The sequence below is a fragment of the Nicotiana sylvestris genome, chromosome 9 (genome assembly GCF_000393655.2).
Source record: "Nicotiana sylvestris chromosome 9, ASM39365v2, whole genome shotgun sequence".
In the NCBI taxonomy this organism is placed as follows: Eukaryota; Viridiplantae; Streptophyta; class Magnoliopsida; order Solanales; family Solanaceae; genus Nicotiana; species Nicotiana sylvestris.
Window position 1 is genome coordinate 179502762 of NC_091065.1, and position 14432 is coordinate 179517193.

The 14432-nt window shown below is 37.1% G+C and overlaps 1 pseudogene; it reads left to right on the forward strand.

The window, feature by feature from the left end:
* Positions 1-5749: 5749 nt before the first annotated feature.
* Positions 5750-14134, forward strand: LOC104236732 (tropinone reductase homolog; annotated as a pseudogene).
* Positions 14135-14432: the final 298 nt, after the last annotated feature.

Consider the following 14432-nt stretch of genomic DNA (forward strand, 5'->3'; position numbering starts at 1 on the left):
ATCATGGAATGTCATCACATTACGACTTGTAAGTGAAATGATATAGCCATATGTAAAGCATTTATTAATTTAGTAGCTTATATTTTTGTAGAAATGTGCAGTGAAAACGAGCAAGTTGAACTACCCGTACTCACTCAATTGCCCGAAAACGACATATTACATCAGGATCTGGAAGATGCACAGAGTGAGGAAGAGAACAGTGATTACGATAACAATGCCGATGAATCGGGAGATGAGACACCATTTGCTCGTGAGGATGGTGATGAAGAGGACGAGGAGGAAGGACCCGATTTGAAGAGAGCCCCCATAGACGAAAAGTGTACGAGTCTGAAGTGTCGTTTCATTCAAGGGAGATTCCTTATATTGATAACTTGCCAGCCGTGCCGGATGTGGAAGCTCTCACAAGGGATTTTGATGAAATCCGGACAGCAATGTGGGATGAGTCTAGACCAACGGTGCTTGCAAAGGGGATGCTTTTTCCTGATAAAGCACGCGTAAGCAGGGCTTGTAAAATGCACAATGTTAAAGAGTGTCGTGAGATGCAGGTATCGGAGTCAAGTCCGACGATATACAAGGCTATTTGCCACAGGTGGTTTTGGCTATGTAATTGGATGTTGCGTGCGTCGAAGAAGAAGACAGGTATGTGGAAAGTGGGTAAATACATTCCCACCAACACATGCAAAATGGACACTTTCAACGGGAATCACTTCAACTTGGATATTGACTTGATATCTCTTGTACTTATTCCGCACATCGAAGCGTCCATAAGGTATAAAATCAAAGAGTGCATTACATCAGTCCACCAGGAACATGGCCACACAATTACTAAAAGAAAGGCATATCTTGGGCGCAAAAGAGCGTTTGAAATAGTCTATGGTAACTAGGATAAGTCATTTGTGGATCTGCCTAGGTACACCCGGAACAGTTGTTGAATGGAAGCTTGAGCGGAGTCCGGGTAAACCAGAATATATATTCAATTACGTGTTCTGGGCGTTTAAGCCAGCAATTGATGATTTTTCGTATTGCCGGCCCGTAATATCCATAGACGGAACTCATGTCTATAGAAAGTACGATATCAAGCTATTGATAGCTGTGGCAGTGGATGCTAATGGACAGATATTTCCTCTAGCCTTTGCTATTTGTGCCAATGAAAGCACAGAGACGTGGGCAATGTTTTTGAACCACCTGAAAGAGCACATTGTCAAACAGCGTTTAGGTATTTGTCTAATATCTGATCGGCACGGGGGTATATTAAGTTCTATGGAGAACCTTCCTGCATGGCAAGAACCTTATGCATACCATCGTTACTGTGTGAAGCACTTGAAGGCCAATTTCCAGAAGGCACATCCCAAAAAGGATCTACATGATTTGATGTGGATGGCAGCAACAGACCACCAACAGCATAAATTCCGGAGGCATATAGATTCTATCAGGCAAGAAGACGAGGCAGCATATCGTTGGTTAATGCGACATGAACCTGAAAAGTGGACGTTGCATGCAGATGGTGGCAGACGCTGGGGAATTCTTACTACAAACGTGTCAGAGTCCTTCAACGGGTTATTAAAGTCGGCAAGAGGATTGCCCGTCACAGCCATGGTGCGTATGTCGTTCAAGCAGATGGCGGAGAGGTTTGTGCAACGGTCTGCAGCTGCAACGGAATTGATGGAAAGGGGTGTTGAATTTATGCCAGTGCCTATGAAGAGATTAGAGAAATACAGACGGCGAGCACATTGGCATTCCTTTTTGCAATATGATAACGAACGAGGTATTTTTGAAGTTCGCACCGCTATCCATAATAATCGGGGTAATAATGTACATACTGTAAATGAATCTACAAGGTTATGCTCATGTGGGAAATGGTCAATCTACCACATGCCTTGCTCACATGCCATCAAGTATTTTCAACGTGTTGGTTATGCGGAGACCAGCTATATTGATCAACAATATAGTGTTTCCAAATACCTAAACATATATAGTGGTCAGTTGCAGCCAGTGGGTGCTGAGCATTACTGGCCCCAGAACCATTTAAAATGGTGTGTAACAAGTCCTATTTGCGTAAAAGACAGGTGCAGAAGAGAACGCGTATACGGAACCAAATGGATGTTAGTGATACCGTATATGCGCGCAAATATGGTATATGCTCGCAAACAGGACACGACCGTAGAAAATGTCCTTTGGGTGGCAACAGTAATCAAAATATGTATTTGACTCGAAATTACTATTAATGTAATTGATAATAACAGAAAACATACCAGAGCCTCATGTCTCCCGGCGTATGAGACGTACCGACCATCTACCTGATGAACTGGGTTCCCGATAAAAAGTCGGGAAACAGTGTGGTACCATGCCATATAAACTTCGATAGGAAAGTGTTGCGGAGCTGGGGTCAAGTCCCCTCGGTTGTCCCAAATACCCAACTGCGCTGCTAGCCAATCAATAAATGTGTCGTCCACCCTCATCCGATCATCCCTCTCATAATGTAAAGGATCCCATGCAGGCCGAGTCGGTATAGGCTGCGGAAATCCAAACTGACGAAATACTCGCTCTGAGGCATGATGCTCGACAATATCGAGGCACGTGAGAGGGACGGAAGCCCTCCAAATATGGCGGTCGTGCGTGCAATACGCTAGCAGGGTACCTATCAGCTCTTCGTTGTACGGCGTCCAGATGAGCTATCAAATAATAACACAAACTGTTAGTATGCGCAACACCTAGTTAAACAATAATTGGTAAGTTTAGTTAGATATTCACATGTGCATCCTCCAGAAAATCCAACACATCCCTACAGAAGGGGAGATTATGATGGCCATGATACTCTCGTGTAAGTCTACGACGCAATACCCACCTACAAGCTAGAGGGAGATCAGGAATATGTACATTAGCCGGTAGTTGTGGTAGAGGTGGCCGAAGCTGCAGAAATCGCTCCCACACCCAAACCTAACATACAAAGTTGACGTAAAGATTAACTATAACTAGGTAGAATTGTAACTAAAGGACATATTATTTGAATAAGTTGTCACCTGTAGAAGTGGCAGAAAGCCAGAAACGTCTCTCTGTGTGCCCATGGATGCCCGGCACATCTGCCTGTACAAAAATGATAGGACAGCACCACCCCAGCTGTAGTTGACTGTATCATCGAAATCTGCAATATGATGCAGAAAACGGAGGCTCACTAGGTTCCCCGAAGTGTTCGGGAACAAGACCCCCCAAATAGAAGGAGCAACAACAGCCTCGTATATTGCTCCACATCCACCTCCCCTGAGTCGTCGGTGATAGTATCGTGGATCTGCACCAAGTGGTCTCTAATGGGGACCAACTGCATACGACTGCTCCCAATTGCTACATCTGGGTCCTCGGACCTGAAGCCCGTGAGCTTGTGCAGCATATCCATATATGAATCCCGATTAAAATATCCCATATTCCCAGGCAGTAAAACTGGCAAGCCATCAGTGGACAGGCCATATAAAATCTCGACGTCCTGGAGTGTGATGGTGGCTTCGCCGATGGGCAGATGGAAAGTGTGCGTCTCCGGTCACCACTGCTCAATCAACGTCGTGATCAAAGCATAGTCGAGTTGTATCCGGCCAATGCTAATGATCCTATATAATTCCATCTCCTCCAGGTGATGGACCACACGAGGATGTAGAACGCGGGGAGGAGTCAAAAACTCCCACAATAAATCCACTCTCCTGCCCCGAAAAGTCTGCGTAAGCAACTCCCCCCCCCCCCCATATATGCTCGGATCTATGCTGGGGCTGTAGGGTTAGTAGCTCCGACATCCGAGGGTCGGGATGTATAGGTGCATCCATGTCGTCAACTGTAAATTCATAATTTTTAATAACTATCATTAATAATTATGTGTTTTTTATAATTTAAATTCATATTTTTTAACAACTTAATTGTAAAAATTATATATATACATATGGGTTCCGGGCTAGATTTTCTGAGGCCCAGTGGTACCAAACTATCATTAATAATTTTATCTTTTTTTATAATTTATATTCATATTTTTTAATAACTTAATTGTAAAAATTATATATATATATATATATATATATATATATATATATATATATATATATATAATTTTTATAATTATGGGTTTCGTGCTAGATTTTCTGAGGCCCAGTGGTACCAAACTATCATTAATAATTTTATATTTTTTTAATAATTTTTATTCATATTTTTTAATAACTTAATTGTAAAAATTATATATATATATATATATATATATATATATATATATAAATTTTATAATTATGGGTTTCGTGCTAGATTTTCTGAGGCCCAGTGCTACCAAACTATCATTAATAATTTTATATTTTTTTATAATTTTTATTCATATTTTTTAATAAATTAATTGTAAAAATTATATATATATATATAATTTTATATATATACCTATTGGTTCCGGGCTAGATATTTAGAGGCTCAGTGGCACAATATAAGATAATTAAACAAAATGAATTCTAAGCTAAAATACTACACAATACTACACTACAAGGCTCTAAATTTTACTACACTAAAAGGGTCTACGTTTTACTACGCTAAAAAGGTCTATATTTTAATACGCTAAAAAATAATCTAAACTAAACTGCATAAAACACATAAATATACATGAGGATATTAACAAACATATTTTTTAGACTAATTTACATATTTTTATACAACACTAAAATTAAATCCGGATAAAATTTAACATGCTAGTTTCGGAAAAAATAAACACAAACCGAAATAGAACACATACAAATCAAGTAATATGCATTGTTATAAAAGTTTCAACTTAAAATAAATCGAAATACCTCGATTTAGAATTTTCGGAATGTAAATAGATCGAAATTTTGACTCCGGAAGAGTGAATCCACAATAACACGAAGCTCTACTCGACAGTGGGACCACCAATCTTCAACTTTTATGTGTCGGGGGGACTTTTTTTTTTTTTAAAATGGGGCAGAATCGGGGGGAGGGGGGGGACCGGAGTAAAATAATGGAGATGAAACGAAGAAGAAGAAGACGGAGGGATTTTTAATAAGGGGTATAGCGCCATTAATAGTGGCGCTATGTCAACTTTTAATTAATATAGCGCCACTTTTTGTGACGTTATATATAGTTTGATAATTTTTTTTTAACACTTATTTCCGTATTTTGAATCAAAAAGAACCACATTTTGGTTCCGGACTCCTACAGGTAGGGTACTGCCAAACCTCCCTCCACCTCAAGTAGGCTTTTGAGGGGGAAAAAAAAAGTCACTTTCGAATATGCCTAATATTATTTGCATGAATTTCACTATCTCCAAAAATTACTCATTCCGTTCACTTTTACTTGATACGTTTTAATTTTTCACGTCTCTTGATAAATAATAAATTAAGTGCATAATTTACTAATTGATGCATATTTTATTGGATTTAAAAAAATAATTTGAAATGAGTAATAAATACTATAGGTATAACAGGAAAAGAAATTATATTCTCTTAATAAGCGTAAAGTAATAAATAAAATAAAAATCTATTTTTAATAGTGAATATATGAATAAATTGACTGACGGGAATACTTCTAAAACGAGTAATAAAAATTTATCGATAGTCATATCAACGCATAGCCAGACCGCTTTCTTCTCTGGAAATGGCTCTTATATGTATGGTCACGCACAACTTGCGTGGCTTTGCCATGTACATGATCTCTAATTTTTTATAAGAACTAAACACGTAACATTTAATTATAAAACTCATTTTTTAGTGTTATTGCATCATGTGCCGTTCTGTGCACCTAAACTAAAGTATCTGACAGAGTCACACAACTGAACAGATCAAGATCTTCGATTATGGCTGAAACAGAAGTTGGTGGTGGAGATAGAAGTTGGTCTCTCAAAGGCATGACTGCACTTGTCACTGGCGGTACTCGTCGCATCGGGTAATTAACCTGTTACTAACTAGAAGGGAATTCTGGAGCAACGGTCAAGTTGTCTCCGTGTAATCTATAAGTCACGGGTTTGAGCTGTGGAATTAGCCATTGATGCTTGCATCAGGGTAGATTGCCTACATCACACCCTCTTGGGGTACGGTCCTTCCCCGGACCATGCGTGAACGCGGGTTGCTTTGTGCACCGAGCTGCCTTTTACTAACTAGTACTACAGAACAAAGTCCTGGAGCAACAATCAAGTTGTCTCCGTGTGACCTATAGGTCAGGGGTTCGACCGAGCCGTAACCACTGATGCTTGCATCAGAGTAGACTACTACATCACACCTTCTTGGGGTACGGCCCTTCCCCATACCACGTGTGAACGAGGATTGCTTTGTGCACCGGACTACCTTTTACTAACTAGTAGGAGTACTACAGAACGCATTCCTTGGGCAATAGTCAAGTTGTCTCCGTGTGACCTATAGGTCACGGATTCGAGCCGTGGAATCCGTACATCAAGAGAATTAAGCTGCCTACAATACACCTCTTAGGGTGCGGTCCTTTCCGGAGCACGCGTGAACACGAGATGCTTTGTGAATCGGACCAACTAGTACTGTACAAAGAGTCACAATTTAATTTGTTGATTTCTTCCATTTTATAACTTTCTGATCTGGAAATACTCTCTTTTATATGTATTAGTTATGCTATAGTAGAAGAGCTGGCGAATTTTGGAGCAGAGGTTTATACTTGTTCACGTAAACAAAATGATCTAGATTAGTGCCTTGAGAAATGGAAGGGCAAGAGCTTGAAGGTATCAGGATATGTGATTTGTCATCGAGATCTGAACGAGAAAAGCTTATTCGGAGGTTGTTCAAGAAAATTGGTGGCCTAAACCCAATTTTTGATCTGGGGCCTTTCGGAAAAATAAATAATAATTCATCTATATTTTCAATGAAAGTCTATTTTTCAAGCTTTTTAAGATGTAAAATTGTTAATAGTTTCTTTTTATAAATAATTTAATCTCTCTTGATATATTGTTGATCTTAGATAATAGAACCAGATTCAAAAAGTTGATAACTTGATATCGAAATTATTTTTGATGTTCTAATATACTTGTTGAAACGCTTAAAATCTGAGGAGAAAAAAGAAAAAAAAAGAATGCGAATATAGTTTTATTCAACCGTACTCTTCAACTTTTGTTTTTTATAGAAAAAATAAAACTCTTTTCTTTCTATAGAGAACAACATAACTTTTAATTGGAGAAAGAGAATCACTCCCCCTAAACCCGTGTTGCAAATATAAAACTTTTCATTATTTAAATTTTACGATTAACATAATTAGTGAAGTACATTTCTCACTAAAAAGTGTAATAAACTTTTAGAATCCATTTTTTGGTATCTTCAATAGTTCAAGTCTTATTTTTTATCTTTACCTTTTACTATAAAATATTTTACTTTTTATTTTAAAATATCCGATATATTTAGAACCTCTAAAGATTGTTGTGAGATGTATATGATCCAACTTACCTAATTAATTAGATATATTGGGTTCGAGTCCTGTGGTTACACAAATTGTTTTAAAATGTGTTCTGTTTTTTACTAGGCCTTACGCGGTACGGTTCTAGATTAGTCGGAATCTCAATACAAATACAAATAAAAAACAAAAAGAAAAATTTGGAGCCTCCAGAATTTGGGGCCTAAAGCCTTTGCCTTAGTGGCTTGACCCTTGGGCCGCCCCTGAGCTTATTGAATCAGTCACTAGTTGTTTCAATGGGAAGCTCAATATACTTGTAAGTTTTAAGTTACATCTTGTTTGGATGGTTATTACCTATAATAATGTATTGTATTTAACTTAAATTTTATTGCATCGTATAGTTAAATTCTTCATTACATAACAAACAAAAAAAAATCACTTTATATAATGGCTAATTTGGTGTAACCGTGTCATTACCTTATTTCTTCCCCTCAACTTGCCCTTCTATGTTATTAATTAATCTTATTTTATTCTTTACCTTACCTATTTATATAATAATTCTATCTCGTACTCTATTTTTATTTGTAATATTGCAAGTTTATTTTTCATACTACTGGTACATGACATCATGCGTCAGCAAACGATATAATATTTATTCAAACATTATACTCATCAAAATAATACAGTACAATACGATAACCATCCAGACAAGCTTAGGAGGAATATATAGTTTGCTCCCTTAGTTTGAGGTCAAATTTCTCTGACACACCTCTTCAACACAGTTAATCTTTTACAGAGTACAAGTTTCGGGATATGTGTCTAATACGCACTACTTCTGTCCCTTAAAAGCATATTTTCATTGATGTCAGCGGCAGAAGCAGATTTTTCTCAAGAAGATTCAAAAAAAATAAAGTAAAATACGTAAAGAAACTATGAGGATTCAACATTTCATTTTATGTATATGAAAAAAGTTAATTGTATATAGACAGTGTAATCTTGGGACAAAGAAGTTTAACCAAACCCCCTTCCGTCTACCTAGTTCCGCCCCTGGTCCTATCTATCTTCATAAAAGAAATAACTTGCCTTTTTTGGTTCAGGTAAATAATGCAGGCACATCAATACTAAAAGAAGCTACAAATTTTACTGCAGAAGATTATTCAATTATAATGGGTACCAATTTTGAGGCTTCTTATACCACCTATGTCAACTTGCTCGCCCCTTGTTAAAGGCTTCTGGAAATGGAAATATAGTGTTTACCTCTTCAGTTGCTGGGGTGATTGCCACACCCTTTGCATCCATCTATGCCGCATCCAAAGGTAATTATTATCTGACAATTTGGATTTGAGTTATATACACTGCGTATAGGAGCGGAGCTAGGTGGACGAACCCCTTCATCGAAAATAATTATAGTGTGTATGTTAGGTTACAGTTTATTTCATATATATATATTAGATGCTGAATCTCCTTAACTCCTTCACGTATTTATTTTCTTATTTTTTGAATCTCTATGATGAAAATTCTGTTTCCGCTACTAACAGTGCTTAATTAAGACTTTTTAGAATATTCGCTATTCTGTTAGTTATCATTTTTATCAGGTTATATCAATTAACTCTTATCATAGAGAATTTATCTTAATTAATACAATGAGATGATTGTGTAAAAATATATTTTTATACTATTGATACATAGAACTTATAGCATTTTTGGCCAAGCTTCTTTTTGGCCAATTTTTTTTTTTTTTGGCCAAGTATTTTTTTGGCTAAAGTGTTCTTTTCAAAGTTGAGGTGTTTGCCAAACTTTTAAAAGGAAAAAAATAATTTGAGTAGAAGCATAAGCAATTTTTGAGAAGTAGAAAAAAATAGTTTCTTCTCAAGAGTATTTTTCTGAAAAATACTTTGGAGAAAAATATATTTAGAAATACTTTTAAAAAGTTTGGCCAAATATTAATTGTTGCTCAAAAGTACTTTTTAAATTGATTAATCAAACACAAACTGTTTCTCACTAAAAGTATCTTTTTAACAGTACTTTTCAAAATAAGCTGATTTTAGAAGTTTGGCCAAACATATTACATTGAACTACTGGCAACTTAAGTTGTAATTAGAAGGTATAATGACTGTATATTACTCATGTTAATTTGTTTATCAGGTGCAATTAACCAAGTGACGAAGAACTTAGCTTGTGAGTGGGCAAAGGACAATATTCGCGTGAATGTTGTTGCACCATATATCATCAATACCTCCCTCATTGAATCACTATGCAAGAAGCAGATTTTTTAAAAGAAAAATAACTTCAATTTAGTTTATACGAGCACTATAACAATATTGTTTATTGAATTGAAAATGTTCATATGCAAATTAATGTAGGAAGAGAGAGTCCAATATCTACTACTAATTGACATATCAATCAATAGAAAATTCCAAAGAAAATAAAAATTACCCGCTTGGCTGAGTTGGTTGGGTGAATGGTTTCCCACATCGGAGATCAGGGAACGATTACCCTCATTAGCAGCCTCTTTAGTTAGAGCTCGTCGCACCAGGCTTGCCTAGTGCGGTTTGCATCTCCTTTGCAGTTTGTGAGTTATTGCCTAGTGAGCAAGTTACTCAGTGCGCACACGAAGGATAGCGGCTGCACTAAAAATGAAAAATACAGTCAAACCTCTCTATATCAGCATTCATATATAACAGTACTATTTCACTATAAAAGCTAAGCTTGTCGGAACCTCTTTTTTGTCATATTTTATCTCTATATAATAATTTTTTACCTATAACAACAATTGTCATCTTTATAACAGTACACTTTTTGTAAACTTACTCAACAATTGTCATCTTTATAACAGTACACTTTTTGTAAACTTACTCCTCTTTGACAGTCCTGCATGTAGAATATCTAAGCTTACTAATAACAAGTTTAGAGATTTTGACAATATATTTTGACAATCTAATGCACCATTTATGATGAACAATATAATGTTAGTACATTCTTTTCATGACCCTAAATCCGGACCTGGTCATGATGGTGCCTCTCGTGAAGACAAGTCCAGCCAACTAGTCCCAATTCAATTTTTAAATAGTTAAACATTAATAAACAGTCTAAGCATGAGTAAATAAACCAAAGACTAAGCAAAAGATTTTATATTGTGCGGAATACAATCCAAACACAGCCCGATACTGGGGTGTCACAAGTCACGAGCATCTACTAGGGTCTAAATATAACTGAAAAGTCTGAAATATACAAAATACAGACTAATGAAATAAAGTGGGAGAAAGGCAGTGTTGCGAACGCCGGCAGCTACCCTGCTAAACTCCGATGACTCTGCCTCCGGTCAGCCAATACCCGTTACCGGGTTCAGAAATACCTGAATCTGCACATAAGGTGCAGAGAGTAAAGTGAGTACTCCAACTCAGTAAGTAATAATCATAACTGAAGTCTGAATGGTAAGAAATCACGAAAAGTGCATCAACATATTGTATAGAAGCAGTACAAAACCAGTAAAAAAGCAATGAAGCTGAAAAATCTCTTAAAAACATCTTAGCTCAGTTTAACTTCTTTGAAAATGACTTTTCAACAGTTACACAAATGAATGCCAAACAATTAGTGCAGATAAGCATAGAAAATCCGCCCCTCGGGCACAAATACACAATTAAACAGGTAAATGACAGGCAAATAAGAAAGATAAGCACATAAGGTTCGTCCCTCGAGCACAGTGTCAACAATCCGCCCATCGGACAATATCTAGAACAATACCAGACCATCGGGCTATATCTCACATCACAATGGGTACCCGCGCTCACTGGGGGTGTGCAGACTCTTGGAGGGGCCCCTTACGGCCCAAGCGCAATATCAAGCCACCTCGTGGCATCATAAATAGACTCTCATCCTCATATCAATATCAACAAGCCACCTCGTGGCGTACATATCTCAGGCCCTCGGTCTCATAATCAAATCAGTGTATCACCGTTGTGGCGTGCAGCCCAACCCAGAAGATATCCTCACAATATAGGCCCTCGGCCTTACTCAGTCAAAAATCACATAAGTCTCTCGGACAACAGTAAAACAGTGTTTCTCAGCCCAAAACATCATTTAAATATCATCTGAGTATTAAAACTGAGTGAACATGGCTGAGTTTTGAAAAACAATGGAAAATAATATGACTGAGTTCAAGTATAAAATCAAAACAGTGAGGCAATATCAACAAATATACCCGAAGGGTTCAAATAGTTGGCACGAAACCCAAATATGGCATTCAGCCCAAATAATGATGATAGCAAATAGATTTCAGTTAAATATACGATAAAATCATCAATCGGGGCGGACCAGGTCACAATCCTCAATAGTGCACGACCTCACGCTCATCATCAAGCGTGTGTCTCACCTCAATATAGCACTACGATGTGCAATCCGGGGTTTCAAACCCTCAGAACATCATTTACAATCATTACTCACCTCGATCCGGTTCAAACTCTAGCCCGCGATGCCTTGCCCGCATAAATCGACCTCCGGATGCTCCAAATCTTGCCACAATCAGTATATAATCATTAAAATATGCAAAGGGAACGAAGCTCACTCAAAAATATCCAATTTTACATCAAAATCCCAAAATTGCTCAAATCCGGTCCCCAGGACCCACGTCTCGGAATCCGATAAAATTAACATCAATGGAATCCCCATCCTCACACGAGTTTATACATATCAAGAACATCAAAATCGGACCTCAAATGGCCCCTCAAATCCCCACTCAAAGGTTTCTTAATCTCAAGCCCTAATTACTCATTTTTGCTACTGATTTTTCCATGGATTTCAAGCTTACAATGATAGAATTCATCATAGAAACAAGTTTAGGGACCAAAAATCTTACCTCCATAAAATCCTCTTGAATTACCTCTTCAATTAGCTCTCCCAAGCTTCAAAATCGCGCAATAATGGAGGTACTTAGCCTCAAAATCACGGAATAGCCCTTTTAAATCATTCCGCCCAGGCATAAAAATCCTTCTTCGCGAACACGGTCAAATCCTCGCGTTCGCGAAGCACAAAATTAGTTTGACCAAATTTCTTTCACCGCGAATGCGTCCTACCATTCGCGAATGCGAAGACTTGGCTCCCTAACCCAACACGAACGCGACTCCCTTTCCGCGAACGCGAAGAACAAATAAATCCTCAAACCCAACTGCTCACTTCCCCTATGCGAACGTGGAGCCTCCCTCGCGAACGCGAAGGCTAAAATCTTCACCTCACCAGCTAACCCTTCGCGAACGAGAGGGCCTACTCGCGAACGCGAAGGCCAAATGCCTGCATCACTGAACAGAAATTTTTCTGCAACTTTGCAAAACATGAAATGGTCCGATTGACCACCCTAAACTCACTCGAGGCCCTCGGGACCTCAACCAAACATGCCAACATATCACATAACCTCATTCAAACTTGTTCCAACCTTCGGAGCGCTCAAAACAATATCATAATACCAAATTCGCATCAGATTCAAGCCTAAGAATTCCAAAACCTTCTAAATTACGCTTTCGATCAAAAACCCAACCAAACCACGTCCGAATGACCTGAAATTTTGCAAACACATCCCAAATGACACAACGGAACTACTTCAACTTCCGGAAATTCATTCCAACCCCTATATCAAAATCTCACCTATCAACCGGAAAACGCCAAAACCTCAATTTCACCAATTCAAGCCTAAACCTTCCACGGACTTTCAAAATGCATTCCGATCACGCTCCTAAGTCCCAAATAACCCAACGGAGCTAGCCAAATCATAAAAATTCTGATCCGAGATCATATACAAACAAGTCAAATCTTGGTCAAACATTTCAAATTTCAAGCTTCAACTGAGGACTGTTTCTTACAAATTCATTCTGCTTACCCTGAAAACCAAAACCAATGATTTAAATTAGTCATAATACATCGCACGGGGCAGGTCACACTCGAGAACTGACGAGCAAAGTGCAAAAGCTCAAAACGACTGGTCGGGTCGTTACAATTCTTCTATAATTAAAGATTTCATTCAATTCCATTAAAAGCTATGCTTGTATATTTTTATTTCATTGCAAAAAAATTCCTGCCATGCATAATATCTAATATTTGAGGAACTGCATATATCTTTTACCGAAAGTTTGAAATTGAACACAAATACTTGTCAATTCAAACATTATACCACAATAAGAAACAAGCTACAATTATGAGTTCTTCAATCAATGTTAAAAAAATTTAATTTTTCAAATAGCTTTAAAATATGCATCTTAGAGTTTAAATCTTTGTACATTTAGTTATGAATTTACTAATAATTTATTAGCTTTATTTAATATTTAATTGGTAAAATATACATATCTTTTAATTTTTAAATTTGAATATTTTTTTTATCTTTTATACGTGACATTAAAAAAAGGAAAAAATAATTTTTTGATAATTTTTGCTTAAACATCCAAATAATACTTAAACTTAAATATTGTTATAAGCGTATAATAGTCATTCGATATAACATCCAAAAAATATCTGAACAAACATGATTATTATAGAGAGATTTAACTGTATTATACGAGAAGTTTTCAACACTATAGCTTTTTCATTATTATTCTTATTGTTATTATTTTGGATTGCAGCAAGTCCCTAGTCAAAAAGAAAGTATAGAAAGCTTAATTCATCGGGCACCTATGAAGCGAGCAGGAGAGCGAGTGAAGTTGCGTCGGTGGTTACATATCTATGCCTCCCGACTGCTTCTTATATCACTAGCCAGATTATCTGTTCTAAGAAGAGTTGACCAAAATTAATATTTTGGATAAAAGATTATGGATTAGTGATTTGAAGGTTCAAATAGGTTCGTATGGTTTGTATTCATAATAATATATGTAGCTTGCATCTAATTTTCTAAATATGTCAATGATGTAGCTTGATCTGAAGCTTTTTATAAATTGTAATTGGCATGTTATATACATAGATGACCCCTTATTCGTGTATTGTTGACATATTTTCTTATATCTATGATGAAATGACAATGATGCTTGTGAGTGCTAGAAAGACAAAAAGGGAAAGGAATTGACGAATCCATCTTAATTATT